This window comes from Trachypithecus francoisi, unplaced genomic scaffold (assembly GCF_009764315.1).
Source record: "Trachypithecus francoisi isolate TF-2019V2 unplaced genomic scaffold, Tfra_2.0 Lachesis_group0, whole genome shotgun sequence".
NCBI classification, from domain to species: Eukaryota; Metazoa; Chordata; class Mammalia; order Primates; family Cercopithecidae; genus Trachypithecus; species Trachypithecus francoisi.
This window is the reverse complement of record NW_022681453.1, coordinates 104,356,968-104,367,835: the sequence shown is the minus strand read 5'-3', so window position 1 is coordinate 104,367,835 and position 10,868 is coordinate 104,356,968. Positions and strand designations below refer to the sequence as shown.

The 10,868-nt window shown below is 36.2% G+C and overlaps 1 long non-coding RNA gene across 1 annotated transcript; it reads left to right on the top strand.

Moving 5' to 3' along the window:
• Positions 1-354: 354 nt before the first annotated feature.
• On the top strand, positions 355-10,367 carry LOC117076912. Its single transcript, XR_004434536.1, has 3 exons — positions 355-449; positions 8,980-9,064; positions 10,281-10,367. It is a non-coding gene; the product is annotated as an uncharacterized LOC117076912 (long non-coding RNA).
• Positions 10,368-10,868: the final 501 nt, after the last annotated feature.

Here is a 10,868-nt window from a genome sequence, read left to right as displayed (position 1 = left end):
ACTTGTACATCATTTGAAATATGACAAAAAGCGTGCCCAGGAAGGGATTTGCTGCGCAAAATATAATACTATCATTTGAAGACAGAGAATTCGGGACCCTAATCTGATTAGCCCAGTTTCTGTTTTTTCCCATTCAGTTTCTAATTGACATCACAGACATGGATAAGCTCTTTGAGGGACATAATGTGGAGTGAGTAGAAACAATAAAGTATAGTATTTAATAATGGCTAAGTATTTGTGTCAATCATGTGATGAGCACTTTATTTTCACTTCCTTATTCAGACTGAAAAATAGCACTTAAAATAGTAGGAAGTGTTATTATCTTTATTTTACATATATAAAAAAACAAGATCTGGGCTGGCAAGATGGCTGAACAGGAACAGCTCCGATCTGCAGCTCTCAGCAAGATTGACACAGAAGGAGGGTGATTTCTACATTTTTCACCTGAGGTACCTGGTTCTTCTCACTGGGACTGGTTGGACAGTGGCTGCAGCCCATGGAGGGCAAACTAAAGCAGGGTGGGACATTGCCCCACCCAGGAAGCGCAAGGGGTCAGGGAATTTTCTCCCCTACCCAAGGGAAGTCATGAGGGACTGAGCCTGAGAAACTCCGGCAAAGATACTGCGCTTGTCCCAAGGTCTTCACAAGGCACAAACCAGGAGATTCCCTCCAGTTCCTACCCCACCAGAGTTCTGGGTTTCCAGCACAAAACTGGGTGGCCATTTGGGCAGACACCAAACTAGCTGCAGGAGTTCTTTTTTTCCATACCCCAGTGGCACCTGGAAGGCCAGCGAGACAGAACTGTTCACTCCCCTGGAAAGGAATGCTGAAGCCAGGGAGCCAAGTGGTCTGGCTTGGCAGGTCCTACCCGCATGGAACCCAGCAAACTAAGATCCACTGTCTTGAAATTCTCACTGCCAGCACAGCAGCAGTCTGAGATCAACCTGGGATGCTTGAGGTTGGTGGGGCGAGGGGCATCCACCATTGCTGAGGCTTGAGTAGGAGGTTTTACACTCACAGTGTAAACAAAGCTCTGGGAAGCTCAAAGTGGGTGGAGCCCACTGCAGCTCAGCAAGGCTGCTGTGGTCAGACTGCCAGATTTCTCGTCTCTGAGTAGGGCATCTCTGAAACAAGGCAGCAGCCCCAGTCAGGGACTCATAGATAAAACCCCCATCTCCCTGGGACAGAGCACCTGGGGGAAGGGGTGATTGTGGGTGCAGCTTCAGCAGACTTCAACATTCCAGCCTGATGGCTCTGAAGAGAGCAGCAGACCTCCCACCACAGCGTGCAAGCTCTACTAAGAGTCAGACTACCTCCTCAAGTGGGTCCCTGACCCCCGTGTATTCTGACTGGGAGACAACTCCCAATAGGGGCCGACAGACATCTCATACAAGAGAGTTCTGGCTGGCATCTGGCAGGTGTCCCTGTGGAAGCTTCATCCCAGGTAAACAGGGTCGAGAGTGAACCTCCAGCAAACTCCAGCAGACCAGCAGAAGAGGGGACTGACTGTCAGAAGGAAAACTAACAAACAGAAAGGAATAGCATGTCCACTCAAAGACCCCATCCGAAGGCCACCAACATCAAAGACCAAAGGTAGATAGGTCCACAAAGATGGAGAGAAACCAGCAAAAAATACTGAAAATTTGAAAACCAAGAACGAATCTTCTCCTCCAAAGGATCACAAGTCCTCGCCAGCAAGAGAACAAAACTGGGTGGAGAATGAGTTTGTCAAATTGACAGAAGTAGGCTTCAGAAGGTGGGTAATAACAAACTACTCTGAGCTAAAGGAACATGTTCTAACCCAATACAAAGAAGCTAAGAACCTAGAGAAAAGGTTAGACAAATTGCTAACTAGAATAAACAGTGTAGAGAAGAACATAAATGACCTGATGGAGCTGAAAAACATAGCACAAGAACTTCATGAAGCATACACACATTTCAATAGCCAAATCAATAAAGAGGAAGAAAGGATATCAGAGATTGACAATAAACTTAATGAAATAAAGAAAGAACACAAGATTAGGGAAAAATAAAATAAAAAGGAATGAACAAAGCCTCCAAGAAATATGGGACTATGTGTAAAGACCAAATCTGTATTTGATTGGTGACATCAAAGTGACGAGGAGAATGGAACCAAGTTGGAAAACACTCTTCAGGATACTATCCAAGAGAACTTCCCCAACCTAGCAAGACAGACCAACGTTTAAATTCAGGAAATACAGAGAACACCATAAAGATATTCCTTGAGAAGAGCAACCCCAAGACACATAGTCATCAGACTCACCAAGGTTGAAATGAAGGAAAAAATGTTAAGGGCAACCAGAGAGAAAGCTTGGGTTACCAACAAAGGGAAGCCCATCAGACTAACAGTGGATCTCTCTGCAGAAACACTACAAGCCAGAAGAGAGTGAGGACCAATATTCAATATTCCTAAAGAAAAGAATTTTTAACCCAGAATTTCATGTCCAGCCAAACTAAGCTTCATAAGCAAAGGAGAAATAAAATCCTTTACAGACAAGCAAATGGTGAGAGATTTTGTCACCACCAGGCCTGCCTTACAAGAGCTCCTGAAGGAAGCACTAAACATGCAAAGGCACAACCAGTACCAGCCACTGCAAAAACATACCTATTTGTAAAGAACATCAACACTATGAAGAAATTGCATCAACTAATGTGCAAAACAACCAACTACTATCACAATGACAGGATCAAAGTCACACATAACAATATTAACCTTAAATGTAAATGGGCTATAAATGGGCTAAAAGCCCCAATTAAAAGATACAGACTGGCAAACTGGATAGAGTCAAGACCCTTCAGTGTGCTGTATTCAGGAGACCCATCTCACTTGCAAAAACACACATAGGCTCAAAACAAAGAGATGGAGGAATATTTACCAACCTAACAGAAAGCAAAAAGAAAAGCAAGAGTTGCAATCCTAATATCTGATAAAACAGATGTTAAACCAACAAAGATCAAAAGAGACAAAGAAGCGCATTACATAATGGTAAAGGGATCAACAGAGCAAGAAGAGCTAACTATTCTAAATATATATATATATATATGCCCAATACGGGAACACTGAGATTCATAAAGCAAGTTCTTAGAGACCTACAAAGAAACTTAGACTCCCACAAAATAATAGTGAGAGACTTTAACACCACACTTTCAATATTAAACTGATCAAAGAGACAGAAAATAAACAAGGATATTCAGGACTGGAACTCACCTCTGGACCAAGCAGAACAAATAGACACCTACAGAACTCTGCACCCCAAATCAACATAATATATATTCTTTTCAGCACCTTGTCACACTTATTCTAAAATTGACCACATAATTGGAACTAAAACCCTCTTCAGCAAATGCAAAAGAATGGAAATCATAACAGTCTCTCAGACTATAGTGTAATCAAATTAGAACTCAGGATTAAGAAACTCACTCAAAACTATACAACTACATGGAAACTGAACAACCTGCTCCTGAATGACCACTGTGTAAATAATGAAGTGAAGGCTGACATAAAGATGTTCATTGAAACCACTGAGAACAAAGACTGAATGTACCAGAATCTCTGGGACACATTTAAAGCAGTGTGTAGAGGGAAATGTATAGCACTAAATGCCCACAACAGAAAGCAGGGAAGATCTAAAACTGACACCCTAACATCAAAATTAAAAGAAGTAGAGAACTAACGGCAAACAAATTCAAAATCTAGCAGAAACAAAGAAATAACTAAGATCAGAGCAGAATTGAAGGGGATAGAGACACGAAAAACCCTTCAAAAAAATCAATGAATCGAGGAGCTGATTTTTGAAAAGATCAACCAAATAGGCAGATGGCTAGCCAGACTGAAAAAGAAGAAAAGAGAGAAGAATCCTATAGAGGCCATAAAAATGATACAGGGGATATCACCACTGATCCCACAGAAATACAAACTACCATCAGAGAATACTATAAACACCTCTACACAAGTAACTAGAAAATCTGGAAGAAATGGATAAATTCCTGGACATATACACCCTCCCAAGTCTAAACCAGGAAGAAGTCAAATCCCTAAATAAAGGAATAAAAAGTTCTGAAGTTGATGTAGTAATTAGTAGCCTACCAACCAAAAAAAGTACAAGACCAGATGGATTCACAGCCGAATTCTACCAGAAGTACAAAGAGGAGCTGGTACCATTCCTTCTGAAACTATTCCAAACAATAGAAAAAGAGGAAATCCTCCCTAACTCATTTTATGAGGCCAGCATCATCCTGGTACCGAAACCTGGCAGAGACACAACAAAAGAAGAAAATTTCAGGCCAATATCCCTGATGAACATCGATGCAAAAATCCTCAATAAAATACTGGCAAACCCAATCCAGCAGCACATCAAAAAGTTTATCCACCACAATCAAGTCAGCTTCGTACCTGGGATGCAAAGCTAGTTCAAAATACACAATTCAATAAATGCAGTCCATCACATAAACAGAACCAATGACAAAAACCACATGATTATCTTAATAGATGCGGAAAATGCATTTGACAAAATTAAAGACCCCTTCATTCTAAAATCTCTCAAAAAACTAGACATCAGTGGAACGTATCTCAAAATTATAAGCACTATTTATGGCAAACCCACAGCCAATATCATACTGAATAGGCAAAAACTGGAAGCAGTCCCTTTGAAAACCAACACAAGACAAGGATGCCCTCTCTCATCACTCCTGTTCCACATAGTATTAGAAATTCTGGCCAGGGAAATCAGGCAAGAGAAAGAAATAAAGGGTATTCAGATAGGAAGAGAGGAAGTCAAATTGTCTGTTAGCAGATGACATGATTGTGTATTTAGAAAACCCCATCATCTCAGCCTAAAATCTCCTTAAGCTGATAAGAAACTTCAGCAAAGTCTCAGGATACAAAATCAATGTGCAAAAATCACAAGCATTCCTATAAACCAATAACAGGTAAAAAGAGAGTCAAATCATGAGTGAACTCCCATTCACAATTGCTACTAAGAGAATAAAATACCTAGGAATACAACTTACAAAGGATGTGAAGCACCTCTTCAAGCATAACTACAAACTGCTACTCAAGGAAGTGAGGACACAAACAAATGGAAAAACATTCTGTGCTCATGGTTAGGAAGAATCGATATCATGAAAATGAACATATTGCCCAAAGTAATTTATAGATTCAATGCTATCCCCATCAAGCTACCACTGGCTTTAACAGAATTGGGAAAAAAATAGTTTAAACTTCATATGGAACCAAAAAACATACTGCATAGCCAAGACAATCCTAGGTTAGAAGAACAAAGCTGGAGACATCATGTTACCTGACTTCAAACTATACTATAAGGCTACAGTAACCAAAACAGCATGGTACTAGTACCACAAAGATATATAGACCAGTGGAACAGAACAGAGACCTCAGAAATAATGCCACATTTCTACAACCATCAGATCTTCGACAAACCTGACAAAAACAAGCAATGGAGAAAAGATTCCCTATTTAATAAGTGTTGCTGGGAAGACTGGCTAGCCATATGAAGAAAACTGAAACTGGATCCCTTCCTTACACCTAAAATCAACTCAAGATGGATCAAAGACTTAAATGTAAGATCTAGGACCATAAAAATCCTAGAGGAAAACAACCTGGGCAACACCATTCACGTCATAGGCATGGGCAAAGACTTCATGTCTAAAACACCCAAAGCAATGGCAACAAAAGTCAAAATTGACAAATGGGATCTAATTAAACTAAAGAGCTTCTGGACAGTGAAAGAAACTATAATCAGAGTGAACAGGCAATCTACAGAATAGGAGAAAATTTTTGCAATTTATCTATCTGACAAAGAGCTAATACCCAGAATCTACAATGAACTTAAACAAGTTTCAAGACAAAAAAAAAAGCATCAAAAAGTGGGCAAAGGATATGAACAGACACTTCCCAAAAGAAGACATGTATGCAGCCAACAGACATGAAAAAGTGCTCATCATCACTGGTCATTAGAGAAATGCAAATCAAAACCAAAATGAGATACCATATCACACCAGTTAGAATGGCAATCATTAAAAAGTCTGGAAAATGGAAGCTGGAGAGGATGTGCAGAAACAGCAATGCTTTTATACTGTTGTTGGGAGTGTAAATTAGTTCAACCATTGTGGAAGACAGTGTGGCGATTCCTCAAGGATCTAGAACTAGAAATAGCATTTGATCCAGCAATCCCATGACTGGGTATATACCTAAAGGATTATAAACCATGCTGCTGTAAAGACACATGCACATGCATGTTTATTGCAGCACTATTCACAATAGCAAAGACTTGGAACCAACCCAAATGTCCATCAATAATAGACTGGATAAATAAAATGTGGCACATATACACCATGGAATACTATGCAGCCATAAAAAAGGTTGAGTTCATGTCCTTTGTAGGGACATGGATGAAGCTGGAAACCATCATTCTCAGCAAACTATAACAAGAACAGAAAACCAAACACCACATGTTCTCACTCATAAGTGGGAGTTGAACAATGAGAACACCTGGTCATAGGGTGATGAACATCACACACTGGGGTCTGTCAGGGGGTGGGGAATTAGGGGAGGGATAACATTAGCAGAAATATCTAATATAGGTGACGGGTTGATGGGTGCAGCAAATCACCATGGCGTGTGTATAGCTATGTAACAAAACTGCACGTTCTGCACATGTACCCCAGAAGTTAAAGTATAATAAAACTAACTAACTAACTAAATAAATAAATAAATAAAACAGAATCTAGAAAAAAAAAAAGACAATGAAAGTCTAAGAGAGCATTAATAAATTTATCAATCTTAACAGCATGCTCAGATAGATTGTCAAAATCAGGGCTTGAAGCTGAGTTTATCTCAGGATTCCTACTGTGCTCTTGTGAGCACAGTAGGAATCCTTACTGTCAATTCATATATTGCATACCTTATTTAGATTCAGAAAGTCTTTGATTATCTACACTCTTTTATCTTTTATCTTAAATAATATCTTTTATCTGAGTAATGTGGGCACCAATTATGAAAAAAGAAAGATCATTATGCAAATTGTACATAAAATATAAACATTTGCTAAGCCTATATGTCAGTTTTAATCTAGCATGAGTGTTGTCCTCAAACCTAATACAGATTTTAATTTCATCTTTCTTGTTTGTAACAACAGTCAACTTCCAGTTCCAGTCACATATACTGATCTGATCTGATTTTAATCAAATGCAGGATATATATGTAAAGCAATGAAAACAACTCTGTTAAATATTAAAGTGTAGAAAATTATGAAAACAATGCTTGATCAAAGAATGTAAGTGGGCCGGGCGTGGTGGCTCACGCCTGTAATCCCAGCACTTTGGGAGGCCAAAGCAGGAGGATCACGATGTCAGGAGATCGAGACCATCCTGGCTAACACGGTGAAACCCCGTCTCTACTAAAAATACAAAAAATTAGCCGGGGGTGGTGGTGGCGCCTGTAGTCCCAGCTACTCGGGAGGCTGAGGCAGGAGAATGGCGGGAACCCGGGGGGCGGAGCTTGCAGTGAGCCAAGATGGTGCCACTGCAGTCCTGCGTGGGGGATAGAATGAGACTGTCTCAAAAAAAAAAAAAAAAAAAAAGAATATAAGTGCTATTTTTAAGAAATTCTCTGAAAGTAAAAGGGATTGCTTTATGTTAAAGGGAACTAAATTTTATGTTAATTAATATTACTGTACACATCCACAAGAAAGGTTTTATATTGTTGTTGTTGTTAAAGGTAAATTATAACTTCAAATATGCTTATCTGAGATTCCCTGCAAAAACTGATTATTAAGGCCTGAGTATGTTGCTGTATTTGGGGTAGAAACCAGCCTAAGTTATGTCTGTGTGTGTGTGTGTGTGTGTGTGTGTGTATGTATATATGTGTGTGCGTATATATGTATATATAGTATATATGTATATATATAATATAGAAAATTACATGTAAATTTTTTTCCATTTCAGTCCATTATTTCACATTCTCATAAAAAAGTAAAAATTACAATCAGATTTAAAAAATTAAAAACAACACATAATAAAAATTTGCCTTTATGCTGTTTTCTGTTCATTTCAGCACTATTTTGACATTGTATTATCATCTGTATTTTATTACATTTTTTGTGTTTTGCCATTTACTGTAGTCAAATAGATGATACTTTTGCAGAAAAATGTTCGGCATTGTGAATTACAAAAAAAGCCATGAACAATGTATTGTCTGAGTAGAATTTAATTTCATAACATTTTTAAGAAATATTGACAGGATTTATTAAGTATATAAATTGTTTTTAAAAATCTGTTTTTTATTTCAAGCTCTTGTTGGGCTTTTAGTCACACCTGCCATATTTTAAATACAATAATTGTAATTTAAATAACTTTTCTCACAGAAAGATCTTATACATATAGAAATGAAGTTGAAACTATTAGATCAAATAAAGTGAGTCTTAATTCTGTTAAAAATATGAGAGCTATAAAAGATAAACGAATGAATCGCTGTATTTAACACCCTTATGTATTTCATTTCTACCTTACAATGGAGTCATTTAAATACATCAAGATTTTGAAATGATTTTGATTTATTTTATAATAGTAACTTGCAATAATATAATTTGTTATCTATATGAAATTTTGGGCAGCAAACCTATGTATGAAAAGCCAATTATTTATTCAGCACAAAACTAAACAATTCACTAATTCCAAACCTTTGTTGGTTGGAGGTTGTGAAGCCAAGGAGCTCTTTAACTACACTTGTAATTTCTAACTTGATTTCTTTCAGTGCAATCTAGTTTAGTAAATGCCACAAGAAGAAGATAATACACATATATTTCCTCAGCTAAAATGAATTAATTTGTCATTGTATGTTTGTTATTTGTAGAAAAAAATGAAGATGAAGTTGTCGAAGTTCACTTTTGAAAGGTTTATCAAAGTTTCAATTACTTAACATGGATATTTGCACTACAGGCCAGGCCATACAATCAATAGTACACTGTCCACTGGAAGAACTACAAGAGAAGTGAGGAAGACAGATAGGAAGAGAGAGGAAAAGGTAAGAGAAATATAAATATGCCCTGGTAAATAATAAAACTATTATGGTAATATGTTTAACTTTCAACACAGAATGTTGAAAACACTTTAGGATTTATTTCCATGTTACCTAACCTTTGAAAGAAATTGTTTTTTGTTAAAATTGAGTTGCACATTTTTGCTTTCTTCCTTAATAAATTTAAGGAATAGAAAATGGAAGTCATGGCATTAAAATTTTGCATAATTGATAAATCATTTTAAGATGATTTTTGTATTACTGTTCTAATGTATAATTAGTATTTTAGTTAGCAGTTTCAGATTTCTTTTGTAAATAATATGTAATTTTCTAAATTATAAAAAGGGAATATTTTTATAATTATAAAGTATAATATCAAAGTCTTAAATAATAAAAACTAGAAATCCCTAGATCTATTATATTTTTGTATACTTTTGTAATGTTCTTTCCATACCGAACTCATGAACAAACTTTTTTTCAAAATACTGTGAATTTTACCATATGCTCAGTTTCTAAATCTTTAAGGCAAGAGTCCTATTTCATGTCAAAAATAATTTTCTTAAATAATATATTTGACATAGTTTCACAGTATTCTGCATTGCAAGTGATGATTTCTCATTTAAATACTTCAAATGACTAAGACTGCCTCTGAAATGTTTAGGTCTCTTGTGAGCACAGTAGGAATCCTTACTGTCAATTCATATATTGCATACCTTATTTAGATTCAGAAAGTCTTTGATTATCTACACTCTTTTATCTTTTATCTTAAATAATATGTAATCTCCTTTCATATTCTTTTATCTTAAATGATGCATAATTTCATTTCAGAGAACTGAAATTTCAAATGTCCTTAATTCTACGTAGATTATATTTGATTTATTTCTGCAGTGTTCTTATATACTAAGACTGCAAATATATAATGCTTCAATATTTAAAAGATAATTGACGAAGAGCTTGTCTTTTGTTTCTTTATAGAAACACCTACTTGGTATGTATTTATAACTAATTCAGGTTAAATACAGTTTAAAAACCTTTATTAAATTATAATGTTAATTGGGAAAAATAAGCTTCACTAATAAAGCACTCTATCAATGATTAACTCATCCCAAGCTATCTACACTGAGAGAAAAAAAATGACAGCTAAGTACTGTTCTGGAGTAAATTTACTCATTTTATATCCCAAATCTTGCAACTATTTCAAATCTCCCATTTGCATTATCAGACCTTCTAAATTTGGATGGACTTCCCATGAGTTCAAGTCCTACATGGAGATTTCATTAAAAACACAACTATTATACGTAAGTTCCTTGGCTAATAGATGTCAACCAAAATCCATATAGATGTTGTAAATCTACCTTTCATTGTGTATGTCATTGTAATTAAAATACCAGTTTGCCTTCTCTCACTTACATAATATATTGACTGTATTATTGACTCAATTTCAGTAACTTCCTATATATGATAAAAGGTTGGAATAGCAAATGTTAGGAAAAAAATAATGAGATATTCATTGTAATTGTGTTCTTGAGCACAAGCTAAACTTTTGCATTTGTTAAGACTGATATTTCAGACATGACTCATAGTCAATATGATGTCTGATACTGATTTCCTTTATATTTAGTTATTACTTTCACTTTCATCCCAGTTATTAATTGTGACTTAAATCAATCCATGAGTTCTCACAAAATTTGGAGATAAAGTTTTAACTTTTAAAAATTGTTTCATAAGAGATTAAAAACACATTCTTGCAGTAATCCAAATGTTTCACATAAATGACAATTGGTGTCTATTTGTAACAATAGGTACTACT